Genomic DNA, 21,803 nt, shown 5'->3' on the forward strand with positions numbered 1-21,803 from the left:
TTAGAAGCCTTGATTGGGAAACAAAAGGAATAAACATAAATGGAGAAACTGCATCATCTGAAATTTGCAGATGATATTGTCCTGCTAGCAGATAATCTTGAAGATCTGGAAGAAAGGCTAAATCAGCTAAATGAAGCCTCCAGAGAAATTGGATTAAAAATAAATAGAGAAAAAACAAAAATAATGATGAATAAATACATAAACCATAGAACTATCAAAGTTGAAAACCATGAAATAGAACAAGTTATTTCATATGTATATTTGGGCCAAATGATATCTTTTGAGGAGTGCCAAAGAAAAGAGATTGAACGAAGAATTCACCTTGGATGGATGGCTTATGGGAAAATGAGACATATTCAGAAGTGACATCCCCATGAGTCTAAAAAGGAAATCTTTCAGCCAGTGCATACTTCCTGTCCTAACATATGGAGGAGAAACATGGACTTTAACAGAAGCCCTAAACAAAATGCTGAGAACAACACAACATTGCATGGAAAGAAGTATGCTAAAAATAACATTAAGAGATAGAAAGACAAATACCTAGAAAAGATCTCAAACAGGTGTCATGGATATTGTAAAATACATTAAGCAGGCTAAGCGGAGATGGGCTGGCCATATTGCCAGATGCAGTGACGGGAGATGGATTAGAAAAACAACAGAGTGGAGACCAATGGATGGAGGAAGACCGAGAAGAACTGGAACAAATTGCATGAGTGAGATGGATAGATGGGAGAGGCAGAAAACCGAGTGATCTGGAAAATTATGGGGGGGGGGGGGAACCTTCATCCAGCAGTGGACAGAACCAGAAGATTGAAGAAGAAGAATGGAACTCATCCCTTTACAAGTCTTGACTCCAGATATATGTAATAATAGCAATAATACATCAAAAGTGTCTAAAAAAATAACTGTGATAACTTAGAAAAGCACCATAACAGTAATCATTAATGCTAATCTTGAATACTTGCATATTTTAAAGAAATATATGCATACATGAAAAAGAAATTAATCTTACGAAATGAATCAGTTACAAAGGAAAAATTAAATAAAACAAAATAGAATAAATAACCAAGTTTGCTCAGTCTCCATTACAAACTTTATGTAATCTGTCTAACAAATTATTAGTGACTACTTTCCAACTTTGGATTAGAGATAGATAGTTGTTGAAAGTTTTCACTTGGTTATATTATAAATTAAACATACCAAAAAATGGTATATTTGGTTTAATCCATTATCCAAGTGTAAGCAAACAAAGTTTGCACCTGAAGTATCTTTCAGGACTGGGGCAACTCGTGGCAAAGGAGGTATAACTTCTCATCACTTGCCTTAGTATCCCATAATGCTATGCATTAAAGGAAGGGGTCAGTGCCCAGACCAGTTTAGACTTCTATTGAATCAGTGGGAGCCAGACCCAGAGGTGGTGATACTAAGGTGGAAGTAATGGAGAAGTCATATTTTCCTATATGAGTTGCCAAAAGGTGTCACATGTTGTTTATTATTTTAACGGTATAATAGAACACAGAAACTAAGTAAATAATTAATTTATTAACTAGATGCTGATATTTCGCTGGTATTATAACCAGCATCTTCAGAGCACAAAAACACTTTGTCACAATACGCGAGACTAAAACAACATGGTGTACTTCAACAAAACTGTAGCAGCAACACAAAGACTAGAGTCCTGATTTTGGTGCCCTCTATCTGAAAAAAAAAAAAAAAATGCTATCATATATTACTAGAGTCCTAGAAAAGTGCTAGTTTTTCCTTAATATGACTGTCTCCCAGATCTTCGGCAAGTTAATACAGCCATATTTGATGAGATTTGGAGTGTGTTTTAGGGCTTCTGTCGCCTCTAAGAACAATCTCTCTGATTTATATGGGTTTCTGTGTAGTACTTTTGTGTTTTTCCAGTTGATCCTGTGTGCAGGGGTATCCAGAGCATGGTCTGCTAGGCCCGACTTCCCATAATGATATTTCCGGACGTATCGTTCATGTTCGCTGATGCGGATATTCACAGTTCTTCCTGTTTGACCGTAGTAGGCTTGATTGCATGAGCAGGGTACTTGGTAGACTCCTGGATGTGATAAAGGAGGAATGCTGTCCTTGGGTGAGCAGATGAGGGTGGCTAATTTAGGACTCTAGTAATATATGATAGCGGTTTTTTTTTTTTTTTTTTCAGATAGAGGGCGCCAAAATCAGGACTCTAGTCTTTGTGTTGCTGCTACAGTTTTGTTGAAGTACACCATGTTGTTTTAGTCTCGCATATTGTGACAAACAGTGTTTTTGTGCTCTGAAGATGCTGGTTATAATACCAGCGAAATATCAGCATCTAGTTAATAAATTAATTATTTACTTAGTTTCTGTGTTCTATTATACCGTTAAAATAATAAACAACATGTTCGACGAACACATAAGTCTGTCCACACGTTAAAAGGTGTCACACCTTATTATTAAAATACTCTGGATTAGAGATAGATATAGTTGCCCACCGATTAGAGGTCCCTTGACACTTCTGCGCATGTCAGAAAAAGGAGAATCCATTCCGATAATAGGGTAATCAGTCTGTCTTCTGGGATGAGTTTGTTTATTATTACAGGTCGGAAAATTTAGCTTTTCTTTTATGAACATTGCTGGTTTTAAAGTGCAACTATTTTGCTTGTATAACAGTTGGAAAAATGTACGTAGAGTGTTAACAAAATTAAAAAAGGTATAGCAGAAAACAAAAATATAACTAAGATTATTTTTAAGAAAGTTTTCTATAAAATTAAAATAATTATACAGAAAAACAAATTATTTCAAATGAACTTAGATATTTTAAACTTACAGTTGAGAGAACTGAGACACTTTAATGTCCTAAAGTAATTAATTATTTATGACTTGTTGTGACTCTTTTAACAAACCCATGCAAAAAAAATGTTGGAAAAAATACCATTGTCAAATTAGAGTCATCTGAATCGGTGTCCACATCAGCATCACTTTCACTTAAACTGATCACCAAAGGTTCGCATAATTCTTCGATAATTCCGTCTCTGTCCGAATATATATTTTCCAATGAGGCGACATGAGAGCAATATTTTCCCCAGTTTTGAACTGTAATATTTTCAATCACCTGTTCTGAAAGCTTAAAAAGTTTCGACATGTCAATATCTCCAGTTACATTGCGATGGCGAATGAAACTTTTCACTTCTGCCCAAACATACTCAATAGCATTAATATCACAATGATATGGTGGTAGCCTCAAAGCTAGAAATCCATGCTCTTTGGGCATCGTGTCGAATTTAAATAGTTTAGTTGTGGGCGAGTTTCTTTTGACCAAATTAAGCAATTCAATTTTTTGCATATCTGGGGAATGAGAAATGTTATTTGCAGAGAGCCAATCCATAAGAACTTGCTTCTTATTAGACCAATTTGGAACTTTGTTTAATCGAATAGAGTGATATGAAGCATTATCAATTATAACAACAGCATTTTTAGGAAGGTTTGGAATCAGTTTTTCTTCTGCACACTTTTCAAAGATCGTAGAATTCGTTTGCCCATGGTAATCTCCAATAGTTGAATTGGTTTTGTATAGTAAGTTTGAATTCGGTAAAAAACCCATTTCTCCACCCACACACAAAATTATTATGCACCGCGAGGCATTTCCGGTTTGTAGCACTCCACATTCTTTTTTAGAGTGCCAACATTTTCCATAAGTTAAATTACTATCAATCCAAGTTTCATCTAGATACACAATCAGTCTTTTCTCCTCCCTGAAATGCCTTATTGCTCTCAAATACTGCGTTCTAGATAAAACAATGTCACTTCACTCCATGATAAGTTTCGTTTTATTCTGGGACTTTTTAAAACAAAATCCAATTTCATGAAGTATTTTCCTTAAAGATTCTCTTTTCTAAAGAAAATTAATTTTTTCTTTAAGCATCAATCAATTTTGGAACAGTTGGCACTCTTTTCTCGACCACGTAAAATTCGTGAATAGTTCTTATAACGTCTATATCAAAATCATTCAAAGCTACGGTTTCGATGGTTTTCTTTCTCTGGCACTTTTTTTAGGAGATTTATATTTTGGCTTACCTTCACCTTTTGATTCCCTATGAATTCTTTTAACAGTCGACCCCGATACTCCCGCAGTTGCACTTGCACGTTTTATGACTTGAGAAAGGGAACAAGAAGACGGTCTTCTGACGATTATTTTTTGCAGAATGTCAGCACATTATTCAATATTCTTTTGCAAGAACTACTGAAACGTTTAACAACAGAACTTGTTGATTGTACTGGATCCATCATACAAATTAATAATAAAAAAATAATGCAAAAAAGCGACAAAAAAATCAAGCTAGTACTAGTAGTACAGCGACAGACAAGAATGCACGTGATTTCGCATGTTGGAGACCAATTCGTACATCCTTCATTTCTTTCTCCCCTTCAGCATGAATCGACTATTCTTGGCAAAATGCCAAGGAGGGATCTACAAATGGTGGGAGAACTATAGCTGTTGAAAGTTTTTCACTTAGTTATATTATAAATTAAACATACCAAGAAATTATATACTTGGTTTAATCCATTATCCAAGTGTAAGCAAACAAAGTTTGTGCCTGAAGTATCTTTCAGGACTGGGGTAACTCGTGGTATGTTTATTTTATAATATAACCAAATGAAAAACTTTCAACAACTATATCTCTGATCCAGAGTATTTTAATAATAAAGTGTGACACCTTTTGGCAACTCATATAGGAAAATATGACTTCTCCATTACTTCCATCTTAGGGTTTGGCTCCCGCTGATGAGACCTCAATAAAGGTCGAAACTGGTCACTGGGCAGTGACCCTTCCCTTAATGCACAGCATTATACATGTCTGCAAGGAGATGTGCTTTGCATTATGGAATACTAAGGCAAGTGATGAGAAGTTATACCACTTTTGCCACAGTCCTGAAAGATACTTCAGGTGCAAACTTTGTTTGCTTACACTTGGATAATGGATTAAACCAAGTACTGTATATAATATCTTGGTATGTTTATTTTACTTTCCAACTTTTGAAACACTGCCTGAGGAATGCAATTTTGTACCAGAAAATGTTGCTGTTCTTTAAGGGAAGAAAAAAAAAAATTAGTTTGCTTTGGCAAAATAGATTTGGATTTGACATCTTTTTTTTTTTTTCCATGATTATAATCACAGGGGTAATAGGTTTTTGGTTTATAAATAGTTCTTGATATGAAAGGTTAGAACTTAAATTATTCTGAACAAATGTAGTTATTATTATAATTATTATTGCATGGGCATCTCCATATAGTCCTAAGACTCATTCTGGGAGATCCAAACTAATCAACAGACAGAGCACTCACAACAGACTCAGGCAATCCTCTCCATCATTTACCACTCTCCAAGTGAAAAATCTAATTCTCAATGTTTGCTAACCACTCTTAGCCAACACATACCAGCTATCATACTTATTCTTGAATTCATTCATATTGCTTTCACTCACAACATCCAATGGCAATCCATTCCAATCACGCACCACCCTCTGAGAGAAATATCTAAACTCTCACCCTCCCTTCTTAGCTTCCAAGGATGCCCTCTTGTGTTTTCCCCACCCTCCATAAATTTAAATCCTGTACGATCCTTTCAGAAGTTTGTAAGTCTCAATCATATCACCCCTCTTTATCCTGTTTGCCTAGTGTCTGCAGTCTACAAATTCTCAATATGTCTTCATGATCAGTACTCCATAATCCTGATATCATTTTTAACGCTCTCTCCAGTATATCAGAATCACAATGGAAACAAGGAGACCAGACCTGCCCACAATAGTCCAAGTGAGGTCTTATCAAGGCCTTGTAAAGAGGCAAAATGACATCCTTATCTTTTGAGGTTGCATTTGCAATCTTTGCCACATGGCTCCTGAACTTCAACTTCTTATCTACTAGCACTCCAAATCCCTAGCCCCAGTCTCTTATAGCATAATCCAACCAATATAATATGACATTGGATATCTAATCACGCCAAAGAATGACTTTACTGAAATCCATTTTTCCATGCCCACAATTCCAGCCTATTCAAATCATTCTGCAAGTACTGCATATCAGCAGCATCCCTGATTACCATACCTATCTTTGCATCGTCAGCAAATAGCTGCATGTCACTTGTGAAATCCTTCCTAATATTATTGATGTACAGACTGAATGACAGTGGACCAAGCACTGGTCCTTGTGGTACACCACTTGTTACCTTAAATCTTGCACTTGCATCCTCCGTATACCACTTTTTGATATCTGTCAATCAGCTATCCTCTTATCCATGCTAATATTCTATACCCCAAACCGATATTCTCCAATTTATGCAATGGTCTACTGTGGTGTATTCTATTAAAAGCAAATCCAAAAGTATCTTGGTGTATCCATTCCGCTTGTCTAGTTCAAAGGTAATGTTGTTATAGAATGTGAGCAAGTTGCTAAAACATGACTTTCCCTTAGTAACCAATGTTTCCAAAATCTTCACTACTCCTGAGATACTAATTGATCGATAGTAGGACACATCAGTCTTTGGACCCTGGTGCAATGGAATTACCATACATTCTTTCCATTCCTGTGGAATCTTCTGTTCTGATACTCATATTAAACAACCTGGTCAAAGGAGTAGCCGGTTCAGCTGAACACTCTTTTAGCACATGTGCTGATATCCTATCAGTCCCTATTGCTGAATTCTTATTCAGTTTGAGCAACAGCTCTAATACCTTGTCCTCATACATCTGAGTTTCTTCATCCATTGAAGAGATAGCAGAGAACTCAATGTTGTGCACACCAGGTTAATAGCTTTTAACAAAGTGGACACTCATTAGTTGAACAATCTCTTCTGCATTTGTAACCCTCACACCATCTGCATTTAAGAAGAGTTATTCTTTCATATTCATTCTTTCTTTCATTTGCAGCATATTGATAGAATTCTTGTGAGTTGTCTTTAGCATGCAGAGCCAGTTTCTTTTCATATCTGGCTTTTTTCTGTACAACAGTTGTGACTATTCTAGCCTGCTGCTTATAACTTTCATAACAGACATTATCCTTATGCACATGGTATTCCTTCCACATCATCCTTTTCTTACGAATCTCGTGCTTAATAAGATTACACATCCATTTGACTCCTACCCTATTTATTCATCTAACTCTTGGGACATATTCTGATATTGCATCATTTAAGTATTGTTTAAATGCTTCCAATCTAGCAACCGAGCCCATTCCACTGAACTCAGGATATTACTCAGTTGATCATAATTTCCTGCTTTGTAGTTCAATGACCTCTTGTTCTGCCCCACTAGTTAAGTGTGGAAAAATTTCTTCTTCATCAATACTATAAAATCCTTTAAGTAACTTAAATGTTTCTATCATATCCCTCCCCCTTTTTGCCTATTAACCAACTTTACTGTCATTATTATAAAAAGTTAGTAGATTAAGAATATGCTACCCCTTATGATACTCCATAAGGGGTAGCATATTCTTATCTACCTATTCCTGAATTCTCTTTTTAACCGACTTATCCAGTATTTTTACCACCACACCTGAGATACTAATTGGTCTATAATTTGCTACCACAGACTTAGATCCTCCTTTATGCAAAGGAATTATTTTGTCCTCTTCCACTTTCTTGGAACTTTGCCAGAGCTGAGACTTAAATTAAATAGCCTACTCAAAAGACATCAGATTCCCCTGCACATTTCGTAAAATGCGAGCCAATATCCCATAGCTACAGTGATACCTTGGCTAATGAGTGACCCCTAACGAATTTTTTAGCTAATGAAGATTTTTTCGCTGTTTTTTGAACTCGGCTAACGAATCTTTTATTGGATGCGTGCACTAACATAAAGCAGCAAATATGAACGGTCGGGCCATTCCAGGAGCTTATCTTTTCCATCTATATGTGTGTGACAAAGAAATGAACTGACCACATCACATATTGGAGACCCACCAACACGACTAGGTTGTTTACGTTCGAGACAGTAAGAAGTGAGACGCCTCATACCAGTGTCAGTACGGTGCTGTACGCTCCGTGTGGCTGTGAATGCGAGAGGTAAGTGTGATAGCATTTATTCTTTACTTGACTGAATTCAACTATGGGAGATTAATTTATAATTAACAAATTCTATTCTTATCTAATTAAATAAAATGCGATATGTCACATTTCTTTTATATTTTTCAGAAAAAAATGTTCTTGACAGTGGGTCCAAAAAAAAAAAGCGACAAACCCAAGGGAAGCAGAAAGTTGCTCATAATTGAGCAAAAGAAAGAAATAATTTCAGCATATGAAAGAGGAGTCAGAATTGTGGATTTAGCAGTCAAGCATGGCATAGCATCATCAATAGCTACAATTTTGAAGGAGGAGGAGGAGATTAAGGCAGCTTCAGTTGCAGCTGGTGTGAAGACCTTGGCCTCTCAATCCCAAAGAAGTTTTGTGAATGAAGAAATGGAAAAGCTTCTGATGATCTGGATAAATGAGTGTCAAATGGCTGGTGACACTATGACTCAAGAGATGATCTGCAGCAAAGCCAGAATGATTTATGAAAATTTGAAGAAAAATGTGGCAGGACAAAGTACAGCAAAGGCAGAATTCAAAGGAAGCAGAGGATGGTTTGAGAAGGTCAGGGACCATAGTGTAATTAGATATGCAGAAGGAGCCAGTGCAAATAAAGAGGAGGCTGAGAAATTCGTTAGAGAATTTCAGGAGTGGACCATCATTCATGGATACAAGCCAGAACAAGTGTTTGTGACAAAACTGGGTTTTGTCACACTTTTATTTTGTGCTAATGCAAATGGTGATCTCAAATTTAAACCAATGATGGTCTACCACTCTGAGACACCAAGAAAATTGCAAGATGGAGAATGTTTGCAAGCCCATGCTTAGTGTTTATTGAAAGTCAAACACCAAGGCATGGGTAACAAGAAGCATATTCACAGAGTGGATCATGGAGGTGTTTGGGGCCCACGGTGAAAAAGTATCTGAGAGAAGAAAACTTGCCTGAAAAGGCTGTGCTTCTTCTGGACAATGCTCCAGAGCATCCACCTGGCTTGGAAGAAGATTTGGAGCCAGATTTAACTTCATCAAGATAAAATTTCTTCCTGCAAACACCACATCTATTTTGCAACCCATGGACCAACAGGTCATATCAAACTTTAAGAAATTGTATACAAAACACATGTTCCAAAGATGTTTTGATACAACTTCATTTACCAGTCTGACTCTGAGGGAATTCTGGAAGGATCATTATCATATCCTTCATGCTATTCAAGTCATTGCCATGGCATGGGACAAAGTGTCAGTTAGGACACTTAATGCTGCCTGAAAAAAAGTTATGGCCAGACTGCTGCAAGATAAGAAGTGCTGTTTCCAGTGTTCAAGATGCTGAAGATGCTGCTGGGGAACTTGCTGCTGAAAATGCTGACATTGTAGATAAGATTTGAACAATCCTTGGACAAAGCATTACATTTGGAGGTAAATGAAGAAGATGTAGAAGAATTAGTTGAAGAACACTCAAAAGATCTGACAACAGAAGATCTTGAAGAGTTGAAAAAGCAACTGAATCAGGAAAGAGACAAGGAAGATAAAGAGTGCTCATCAGAGGAGGAGGACAGCAATAAAAAGGGAAGAGTGCCAACAGGTGACATTAAAAAAATGCTGCACTACTGGGAAGAGTTTCAGTCTTTGGCTACAAAGTGGCATCCCAACAAAGCTGAAATGAACAGACTTTGTGCCTTGGTTGAAGACAAGTGTCTGAATCACTTTAAAAACATTCTGAAAAAAAAAGAGAAGTTCAATCAATTTTAGACAGATTTTTGACTTCTCCTTTAGCAAAGAGACAGAGGCCAGCTACTTAAGAAGAGGAGACTTACCTTGAATAAACTTTGAAAATTTGGAAGAAGAATAGTAAAAACGTTGTGTACATATTTTCAGTTTAATAAAGTCTATATAATAGTGTAAAGATCGTCAGTTTTTCATTCTACTTTCCATTCTCCTTCATCTAATTGGGTAGCTGTTCATCTTAGCCTTTGGTGAGTTTTTGCCCTTTTTATAGTGTGCTTTTTACTATTTTATAAAACTTATCTTTAAATAGTAGGCAGCATCCAGAACGAATTAAACAATTTTCTATAGTAACCTATAGGAAATCACGTTTCGGCTAACAAATGTTAGCCAAAATGTGAGGTATCACTGTATTCATCCGACATCCGAGCTATCACTGTATTTGCATTCCGATTCTGCAATATACTAAGTGCCTCCAATTCTTTAACTTCTGTTCTCACACCAGTCCTTTTCACCTGATATAACAATATCTTCGCTTGGATGATATCCTATCCTAATTTACGCTCGCACGTAGACCTACACTTTTTACTGCGTAGGCATTCAGAACTGAGAATCCTATGGAATAGGTTGGTTACTCTTTATTCCAGGATTGTCTTATGACTGTAGCTGTGTGTGTTCACAGGGCAGGTTTACCTGTTCTGAGAGATGAAAAACCGAGTTTCCAGGTAAAAAAAAAACCCTACCTCTGTATGAGATTGGCTAACTCACCTTGAGTCAAAAGAGACCAGATAAAGGTTCCTCATGTCACTGACAGGAATTGAATCCAGGTCTTTCCGACCAAAGGGCTTTGTCTATACTGACTGAGCTATGGAGGCTCTTGGATGATATACCCTTGCAAAAATGATCCCTGAGCAGCTCAACAATTTCATCTGCTTCCGTTAGTTATCCTTTCATAGTCTTTCTTCCTTCTACTTGCCACATAACGAAACACTCTTTGGGATTTCCTTTTGTCTGTTCAGCTAATCTCTTATAATCTGATTTTGCCCTCCTTACCATAATATCAAGGGAATACACAATAAAAATAATTAAAGCATATTGGCCAAGTGTGCTTGCTATACATTATAAGATATGCAAGGATCAAATCTTGTCTCAGATGGAAGGAAATTTCAAAGTAACCAATTTGGCTATTTAAACAGAGACAGCAAAGTTGTCAACATGGTAACAAATTTTCTCCTCCTACAAATATTCACTGGCCTGTGAACACATTGGTTAGTGTATCCATTCTCCAACCAACAGGTTCTGTTTTTGAATCCTGTTACTGGCATGGATGTTTGTGATTGTCTTACCTTGTGCACTGCTATAACCTTCAATGTGGTGCAGTATGACTATTGCTTTCCTTGCACCATGAAAAACCATAAATCATCATGCAATTGATTAACATGTACAGGTTATTAGTAAGCGCATGTGCACACACCTATAAAAATCATATTGTGTTAATAAAAATTCCTCAAGCCTTACATTAGGTATTGTGAAAGTCTGGAATATAAAGAGTTACACCCTCCCCCATTAAATGTGTAACAGACTACTGTCACATATGCACATGTTTACTGGTACATATATAAATTTTGTCATTATATATAACACAATTTATAATGAACAGAATTTTCTAAATTTTTTGCATAGTGGTTGGGGATTAATATGCTACATCATTACAAGACAGATATGATATACTTATTCATTTTGAAAGTGTCGTCACGTTTATGGGGGGGGGGGGAACTGAGCTTCAGTAAATGCAAGTGATTGCAACAAAAAGAGGACCCTACATCCTATTGAGATGGATTAAATTTTGTTTCTTTGAAAATAGCACTTCCCCAATACTTGGTATATCTCCACCAAATACAAGTTCAAATTGGCTTAGGATAAAACTATGTATGCAAATCTTTCCATATAAATTGCCTACCAGTACAGACAGTGGGCTAGCCATTATAAAGCCATACTGGTTGTAAAGATCAAGATACCATATACTGGAGCACCATATGTAATTTGTATTGTAGTTGCTGAAAATTATTTATCCCATCATTAATAAAGAAATATTCAGTATCTCTTCCATCTGGATCCCCTCCCCCCACCCCCCAAAAAAGTAAATCAGAGTTAACAGAGACAGTAAATGAAATTGACAAATTGCGATTAGGTTTTGAGCTTAACAACATCAAACAGAGGAGAGTCAAAGCTCATAAACAAAACAGACAAATCAGGGTGTCTCTGGATCCAAACCTCAATATTTATCATGGGCATATTTAAATGTTGTATGGGATAGATAAATGCTTTTTTTTTTTTTTTTTTTATTAACCTCTCCACCTCCAAGGAATCATCTTTACTCATTTGTAGTATACACAGGATGATGAAAAATTGGAATAAATTTAGTCATCAAGACCTCTCAAGTTAGTGATGATAATCTGGCACTGAAAATCATGTATCTTATTAAATTATACTTTAACAGGAAATTAGATTTTTATTTAATCCTTTATCCAAGTGTAAATAAACAAACTTTGCACGTGAATTATCTTCACAATTAGGATATTTGTATATAGAGTTGACCTCACATCAATTGAGTTTATAATCAAGTGAAAAATCTATCTACAGGGTGATCAAAATTAAAGTATATTAAAAATTAAATGTTTAAGGCCTTGTGAAGCACCACCCAGTGATCCAAATGCTGCATAACTTTGCAGGAATACATTGTGTGTCATGCAGAATCTGAGGGGGAAAAAAGTAGTTCCAAAACTCACCACCATGGGGCACTATTATTATATACCGAGTGTAGATGTAGTAATTCTTCTGTGCATGTGTGTGTAAGGAGAAAAGTGACATATGCATAAATAATGCATTTCACTTCCATTATGCATTTATGGGCTGTACTGTTCAATGTGCTGCCCTTCCCAATATGTCACAAACTGCATCCTTTGCCCAGTGTGTTCAAACAGCAGAATGCAGCTGAGTCGAAACTGATGTTGCCATTCAGTGCTGGCAAGTTATCAGGATGATCCTGATAAACCCCCTGCCTTTGAGAAATCCCCAGAGCAAGAAGTCACAGGGAGTCAGATCAGGTGAAATGAGGTGGCCATGCACTGGGAGACTGCATGACTCACTCTGGCTTCCATGAAAACGTTCTTGAAGAACGGATTGCCCAGTCAGGAGGGGGATCATGCATATGCACTGCTGTAGCTATGGCACAACAAAATTGTTTATCATATCACAATACCTCTCAGCAGTAACTGGTCACAGGACCCAACTGTGAATGTCCTCAAAGAAGAATGGTCCAATAATAAACGAATCTGTAAACCTGCACCAGAGTAACTTTGGATGGATGCAAAGGAATTTGATGGATTGCATTTGGGTAGTCCATAACCAGCAGTTGTGGGTATTTATAGCTCTGTTCAGATGAAAGTGAGCCTCATCTTCCCACAAAATCATCCATGGCCATACAGTGTCCAACTCCACTCAAACAAGGAATGTTAAAGTGAATGTCATTCGACTTTGCAAGTCCTGAGTCAGGGTTATCTTAAATGGGTAGAAATGCAGAATCTTTTGTAGAATTTTCCAGAGTTGTGTACAGCATATCCATATGTCTTGATATGGCATGTGCACTGTAGGAACCAATGCTATTATTCATGGCTTGCTCTACAACAGCAGTAGCAACTTCATTCACTTGTAAACTGGTTGGTTTGCGATCTCTGCTAAATCTAACTCCCAATGATCCTGTTTCTTCAAAACAACTAATCAACTGTTTGCAGAGCACATGGAGATAGTGGACCTCATAAACATTTGTTCAGGCGACAAAATTTGCAGAGTGCAGCAACTGCATTGCAATTGTTTAGTTCAGCTTCATGAGCAAAGCACTCTAGGGTAAGGTTAGTGCCATCACTGTGGATAATATTAACAATCAGAATGAAGGGAAAAATCCCATGGCCATCTTTTTAAATTCTTCTGACACCTGCCAAGCTGAATGATATGCAAAATCTTGGCATCTGGTATTTACAACTACTTTTTTTTTTCTGAGATATTGCTTATGCATGATGCACAATATATTCCTGCAAAGTTTTACAGCATTTAGATCATTGGATGCTGCTCCACAAATCCTTAAATGGATACTTTAATTTTGATCACCCTACTCTGTACATATATCACCTAAAATGCTTAATGACTTTTTCCTCCACAGGATGCTGATGCCTCTCCTGTTCTGTGATTCATACACTCCAGCAATTCAGCACTGTAGCTTAAATCTTGTATTCTGAACGATGATATATTTAGGATTACCAATATGCTAAAGGTGTAAATCGAGAATTCATTTACTACAGATTAACTGAATTATTCTCACAGATCAAGGTTGATATAATATAATCTTGAGTTTCTTCATTATAGACTGCATAGAATTTCTAAAATGAAGAGGCCAGGAAACAAGAAAATTCTTTCCTAAACATCGGTTTTTTTTTTTTTTAATGTTGCAAAAATGCTAGTATTTGTTTCTTTTTGCACTGAAATATATTTCTTTCATATATTTCTTATACCTTCATTCACATAGCCTGGAATTTTTCTTCTCTTTTGTTGATGTTAAAAAAAAAACAGCATTTATAGTCTGACTACCCTTCTTTTTTAATCCTCTTCTCAGTAAATAGCATTTGCATTATATTAAAAACATTTATATACATATATGAAAATGCTAATTCCTATTAAGTTATTTAATCCTAACCCAGTCATGATCTCATGAATATGCTATTTATGCTCATTCTCTAGTTATGTTTCCATTTCAAATGATCATAATACTCTTTTTTTTTTGTAAAGATATTTCAGTGTTTGTTACATTGTCATCTTCAGGGATAACAAAACAATGATATGTGCACACATACACTAACACTAAGCAAATGAGACAAGAAAGGCAACTGAAGTAGGTCCTAGAGTCCTAAACAAAAAATTAAAGATACCAAGAAATTATATACTTGGTTTAATCCTTTATCCATGTGTAAGCAAACAAAGTGTGCACCTGAAGTAAGAACTGGGGCAACTTGTATATAGAAGCTAATGACTTCACATCACTTGCCTTAGTATCCTATAATGCAAAACATATCCTTACTGGTACATATAATGCTATGCATTATGGGAAGGGTCACTACCCAGACCGGTTTGGACCTTCATTGGGGTCTCTTCAGTGGGAGCCAGAGGTGATACTAAGGTTGAAGTAACGCAGTAGTCGTATTTTCATATACAAGTTGCCAAAAGGTGTCACACCTTATTATTACTCTGGATTAGAGAAAGTTGTTGGAAGTTTTTTTTACTGGGTTATACTATAAATTAAGTTGCCCCAATCCTAAAAATACTTCAGGTGCAAACTTTGTTTGCTTATACTTGGATAATGGTAGACAAATTAAACCAAGTAGAAAATTTCTTGGTATCTTCTATAGATACCAAGGCAAACCAGCCCTATGAAGACACAGATCTATGGCCATTAGGGGATGCAGCAGTGTAGTGATGTGTTGGCTGCATTAATTCGTAGTGACCTCTTAATCAGGAGAGTCTACCTGACCTAAGGGATTGGATGGATTGAAAAAGAATAAAAAGCAATGTACAACAAAGGAAAAGCTATGTTATAATAAACATGTTCTTGTGCTTATAATAGGAAGATAAAAAACCACTGCCTGAAGAAATCAAGTTACCTATCCAGCTTTAATAGTACAAAATTCATTTATTCCAGCAAGTATGGGTTTAAATTTTATGCTGATCTGATTTTCCTAGTTATCTGACTCTTTAAACTTTAACAAATCCAAAATTTGGATCTGAATGATTGAAAGAAGACTAAAATCTTTTATGATCATATGTGATAGTATATTCTCAGTAGGACATTTGTATTCAACATATATATTCAAATTCCTATATATTTAGGAATAACTATTTAGCTGATTTGGAATGTGCTCCAAGTCACTTGGATTTCTTCAGATATCTACATGCAACTAGTATCTGTACACTACAGCCACATGTAATTTAGCATTGCATCTGCTAGAAGCAGATGCAATGCCAAATTACATCTGCTAGAAATTATTCCCTATATATGTAGTCATCAACTTCATTTTTGTCATTTTAATTATTAGGAATAATTAAAATTATATTTCAAATAATCAAAATAATAAAAAAGGAATAATATATGTTAATTTTCATTTATATGCTTTTCAAACAGATCAGTTATATGTCATTGTGTGAAAAAAATAGCAAGCAAAATCCAGAATCAGTGTCTGGTAAGTTTGTTTTATTTAAATTTTTATTCCCCTTTCTCTGGTATAAAATGAATTTATATTATATTTTACAGACACAAATCAAAAAATAAATCTTTTGATTTGTGTCTGTAAAAAAGGAAGCTTTCTTTAATGCATTGTGATGAAATTACAATAAAATGATCAATACAGTATTGATCATTTTATTGTATCATGGGCATACATAGTGCAATTTCCCAAAGGACATGCATTATCTCTCTCTCAATATTCAACAGACTTTTTATAGTTATAGAGACTATGTTAGACGAATGCTGCCTAGTGGCGTAGCTGGGGGTCCACCCCGTGTGGCACTTTTCACGAGACAATTTTATTTTTTGACGATTCTTTTATGTTAATTTAGTCATTTTTATTACTTAATTAATAATTAGTTTTTAACAACTATACTTGCAACTAAAATAAATATAGTGTTTTAATTTATTCCCTATATGTGATTTTAACTTTTTGTAGTACAATATTTTTGTGTATTGAGAAGGGTGGCAAAAGCTCTAGCTACACCACTGCCAATATCCTAATTTTAAAAATAATGCCTCAAAAATAGACTACTACAATCAGTCTAATAAATGACACTGCAATAGAATAATTCCAATATAGAACGGTTTGGTTTAGAGGGTTGGAAGAGTATATTGACCTGCCCACTCAGTCTCCAAAAGTTAGATAGGGCTAAATGGCCTCGCCTACTCCCTATACGGAAATAAAAAGGCATTGGCTGATTTTTTTTTATATATATTTTATCATCATGAAGAGATTTCACATTATTTTCCATAATAAAGGCAAATGAAGAAACAATTGTTAGAGCTCATCTATATCTTCCTAGATAATTTTTTTTGTAAATGGCAATCTCTATGTCAGAGTATCATACAAAAATATAATGGCAACTGAAAAACAGAAAAGTGAAACAGATGGAGTTCTGGTAGTTGCAAACAATTTAACTAGCAATAAATACAGTATGATAGAGGATATGAAAGAATTGCTGGAAGATGTAAGAGAGAAAAAGTGAAAATCATTAGCATTTTAGCAAGGATAATAGCACTGAATTAAGAATAACTATAATAGTAAACGATTCAGTGCACATGCTATCTGGAAGGAATGGGTTGTGAGTTTGAGGGAAGAACAGATTTGTGTAAGAGGGAGGCATGACCTGCACTTGAATGCAGAAATTATTGGGATAAGATCTAATATAGTCAGGGAAACTAGATAACGATAGGAGGAATGGTGAGAATCTATGCATAAGAGCGACTAAGATATCCGACTGTTATTGATACAAATGTGCTTTATCTTAATCATGAAGGTGTTTATGATGAAAGAATGATTGTGTGCTCATCTGGTTTGAATTTCTATTCATGTCTGCATAAGTGAGACATGAACAGAAATCTCTTGTCCAACTAGGTCATGCCAACTACAGCGGTGAATATACAAAAAAGCCTGACAGTAACTTCTATGTCTATACAATACATATGATTACAATATTCATAATTTTTCTTGTAAAAATAAGCTTGAAAATATCTTGTATGATGTGTATGATGTGTATGAGATTTCAGTCTAATTAAATCAAATATGTAGTGGAGAGTGTTGTTACAGACCTAGCAGGTCAGTTGATAATGGCAATGAAATGCACTGCCAAATCATCCTGATACACATTAAACAAGTAATCATCATGGATGACTGTAATTATCTGAACATTGATTGGTTAGCAATGAAATCTCATGAGAAGAATTAAGCCAAATTTATGAAGCTGGTTGCAAGGCAACATCTTCAAGCAGCATGCGACAGGAGGAACTTTGGGTCAGTGTTAGACTCAATTATAGTGTCATAAGGAGATTTCAGTTAATGCAACTGTTTTGCAGTCTGTTAGTGACAGTCATTATGCTGTATTGACCCAGGAAACAATTAAATACATGAATGTTCCATTCAGAAAGGATTACATGCAGAATTACAATATAGGAAATTATGACAAACAGGAGAGAATACTAGGTTCAGTCCCATCAATCAGTGGCTAGATGGAAAGTATATTGGCAGTGCACAGGAAGCATTAAAAATATTATGCATTATCAGAATATGTCAATAGAATTCTACCTTATTTATTCTTGAAATTGTTGCCTGGTGTATGCAACATGGAGCTTGCTGTCACCTGAGTCGCTTCGTCCTCTACAGTGAATGAAGCAACTCAGGTTTATGAGGAGGTATCAGAGCTATTACATAAATAAGAATTGGGCAATTGGGACTGATAGGATTCCAGCATGGATGCTAAAAGGGCATTCAGCTGAACTGTCCGTACCTTTTATTTGGTTGTAGAATTTGAGTCTTGGCACAGGAAAGATTCCACAGGAGTAGAAGGAATGTTTGAAAATTCCATTGCACAAGAGGTGTAAACACTAATATGACCAACTATAGACCTATCAGTATCTCTGGAGTAGTGAAGTTTGTGGGAATGTGTAAGAAAGCTTCTATACATTGTAATGAACAGCAAAAGTTTACTAAGGGCAGGTCACATTTGAGTAATTTTCTCATTTTATAAAGTTACAGTTGAGTTTTACTTCTGGACTTTGCTAAGGCTTTTGAAAGGATATAGCGTGGACGACTGTTGTATAAGTCGCAGAATATGGGATTGAATTATAAACTATTAGCAGGATAAGAGGACCGCTGGCTGATAGAAATCAAAAGATGGTGTATGGAGGGGGGGAACACAAGTCAGCAAGATTTGATGTAACAGTAATGTACCCCAGGGATTAGTCTTTGGTTCATTGTTATTCAGTTTTTACATTAATGACATTAGCATGGATTTGACTGCAGGGCATACAGCTGCTTGCTGATGATGCAAAGATAGGCAGGGTAATCAGGAATGTCACTGACACACCACTTGGCTGAATGATGTGAATAAGTTGGAACTCTGGGCATGTGAAAATGGCTATCAGTTCAATGTTAGTAAGTGTAAAGTTATGCACTTTAGTGTGATGAAATATATCCAGCAGCATATTATAGGTGGAATCATGCTATAGAAGCTAATCAGGCTAAGGATCTTTGTGTTGTTTTAGTAGGATATTGAAGTTTAGGATCATATAGCAAAGACTGCGATGACTCAGAGGATGAGTGCAATGCTAAAACAAACAGCAATATGCAAGGATAAGGAAATCATTTTGCCGCTTTATAAGATCTTGATAAGACCTCACTTGGACCACTGTGCATAGATCTAGTCTCCTGCTTTGAAAGATGATGCAGATACATCAATGGAGAAGATGTAAAGGAAGAGTGTTAAAGATATTATGATGGACAGATTGAGAATTTGAGCACTAGTAATTAGAAGAAAGAGGAATGATATGACAAAGACTTATGAAAGAATTATTTAGGATACTGATGGATGGAATTTGATTTTATGGAGGGTATAGAGAAGAGGGGGGCATCCATGGAGCTTGAGAAAGAACGTGTTCAAGAAAGGAGTGAGAGCTAGGTTTTTCTCTCATAGAGCAGTGTGTGATTGGAATGGCTTGCCTTTGGAGGTGGAGTGCAGTTAGCATGAATGAAATCAAGAAAAGGTATGACAACTGGTATAGGCGATGTGGCCTTCCTCGATTAGTCTCTGACTGAATCTCCTGAGGTTTCTAGTAATAATCATAACATTAATTTAAAAATTCTAATATATTGTAATGTTTACCAAGAAATACAGACATGGTAAAATATACAAGGTGAAACTTACAACTTTATAATTCATTTTAAACTTGGGAGATGTAAACTTAACTTGAACTCAATTCGAAATGGCTTAGAAAACAAATCTGAAACAAAATACATAAATCTGCTTGAGAAGCTTGATGTATGTCTACTGGTGTGATTCTGCTTTTTTTTATTTTTTGTGCCAAAACAAAGTTTTGTATCTGCATTAAAATAAGAATGATAAATGAGTTCTGATGCACAGAAAAGATATTTTTTATGGATAATATAATTCACTTTGACAAATGATTGTCTTTAGATTATGATCCACTGTGAATCACAAAACCAAACACATTTCATGTCTCTGCAGCTGATATCACAAGTTCACTATGATTGAGTGAAATAGCTACAAAAAATAAATCTAAATGTAATTGAACAAATATTGTTGAGCTCATCCCTTTTGAAAATTAATAAGTATGAAATATTTTCATTAGCTGTAGCATAATAGACAAACTGGGCAAAGAGAATCTTGAAACCTTCAAATGGGAATTTGAATCTTGCTATGGCAGGGATATTTGCATCTTTAGGTGACAGATGTGTCATAACCAGTGTGAAAGCTACTCATCTTAGTGGGAACCTGAAGTGGCATAAGAGAGAGAGAGATACCATTATTTATTTTTATAGTTATTTAGCCTATTTTTTATATCAGGTTTGGTTTCTGGAGTGGGAATTCTGGACTATATAACCCTTAACATTACCCATGGTAATCTGCTGTAAGTTTGCAACTTTTTATGAGTGGGATTATTATCAAAATAAATAAAAATAAGACAAAAGTAATAAATAAATGAAAATGTTTTACAAATAGTGGCTTGGATAGTCTCCGAGTTTATAAACAAAATGACGAAAAGAACGGTGAAGTAAATAGAAATTAATAATTATTGAAACCAACAGTAATAATGGTATCAGACAACTATTATCAAGAGGAAAAATTAGTTGCATCCTAACAGCAGGCCACACACACGAAACGCTGATAGTTTTTAAAAGAATTGGTAGCGAAGCTATGCTTACAATCTTTCATACTGTGATGAAAATAATATCATTCTGCATATTGTGAACCCTGAGCCCTGGTTAACTGAATGCGTAAATGGTTACTAGAATATGCAAAAATAATCGGGTCAGTAAAAAAGACAAGCGAATCAAATTGACAAAACAGGAATAACCAATAGTAACAAGCCATTTAATCTTGATCTCTTGTCACATATTTAAAATTTAAAAAATGTACAAAATTTGGCTTCTGATTTTTAATAAATATAATAGCCTAGTATATATATATATTTCACTTACCGTCGATTCATAAAATCCAAACAATTGCACCAACACCCTCACATATGTGCATTGCGCACTGAGTAAACTAGAGAACGATACAGTTGCGCCCTCTTCAAGAACTATAACAATTGAGAAAATAATTTCGGAAATCTAATTAAAACCGAGGAACAATCTTAGAAGCAATTTGAACTTTCTGCCAAAACTTATAAATAATTGGACTTGCGCTGAAATTCTGAGATGTAACACATGCTGCATACACAGTATTATAATATATTATATTTTTAAACATGAAAGCATTTCGTATCACTTTGCCTATAAAGAGAATTTCTGGCGTGTGTGTGTGTGTCAAGGGGATGAAGCAAATGTTCTTCATAATCCTAAAATTTACTAAAATTTACATTGCGCACTACCATATATCGGCAAAGGAACTAAAGTTTAGCAGTCCAGTGAAACCGGAGGTTTTTTGGAAATTCACAGCCACACTAAGCATCATTAGATACTTACTGCGGTTGTGAATTTCCAATAATAGTAGTTTTTAAATCTCTGCATGAATTACAAGCATCCTTGCAGGATGCTTGTAATTCATGCAAATATATTCTTACTACGTAACTGTCATATGTTGTTTTGAACTCACTCAGTGTTGGGGGGGGGGGCATCTTGCACACAGATGATGTTATTCAAAATAGCAAGTTTGAGCGCGGTTAGTAGATGGAAGGGGATCAATCGTTCGATGCTG

At 35.6% G+C, this 21,803-nt stretch overlaps 1 protein-coding gene across 2 annotated transcripts in view; it reads right to left on the reverse strand.

Moving 5' to 3' along the window:
* LOC150101102 (astacin-like metalloprotease toxin 1) overlaps nt 1-21,144 on the reverse strand; it is a 210,030-nt gene extending 188,886 nt beyond the window's left edge. Inside the window, exon 1 of one of the 2 annotated variants that reach the window (XM_090401789.1) lies at nt 21,086-21,144. The gene's annotated coding sequence lies outside the window, so the exon portion shown is untranslated. The remainder of the gene's footprint in view (nt 1-21,085) is intronic. The other variant, XM_090401791.1, reaches the window with a different exon arrangement.
* Between the last annotated feature and the right edge of the window lie 659 nt (nt 21,145-21,803).

Source organism: Typopeltis vanoorti, chromosome 12 (genome assembly GCF_054136105.1).
Source record: "Typopeltis vanoorti isolate ZY-2024b chromosome 12, IOZ_Tvanoo_1.0, whole genome shotgun sequence".
NCBI lineage: Eukaryota > Metazoa > Arthropoda > Arachnida > Uropygi > Thelyphonidae > Typopeltis > Typopeltis vanoorti.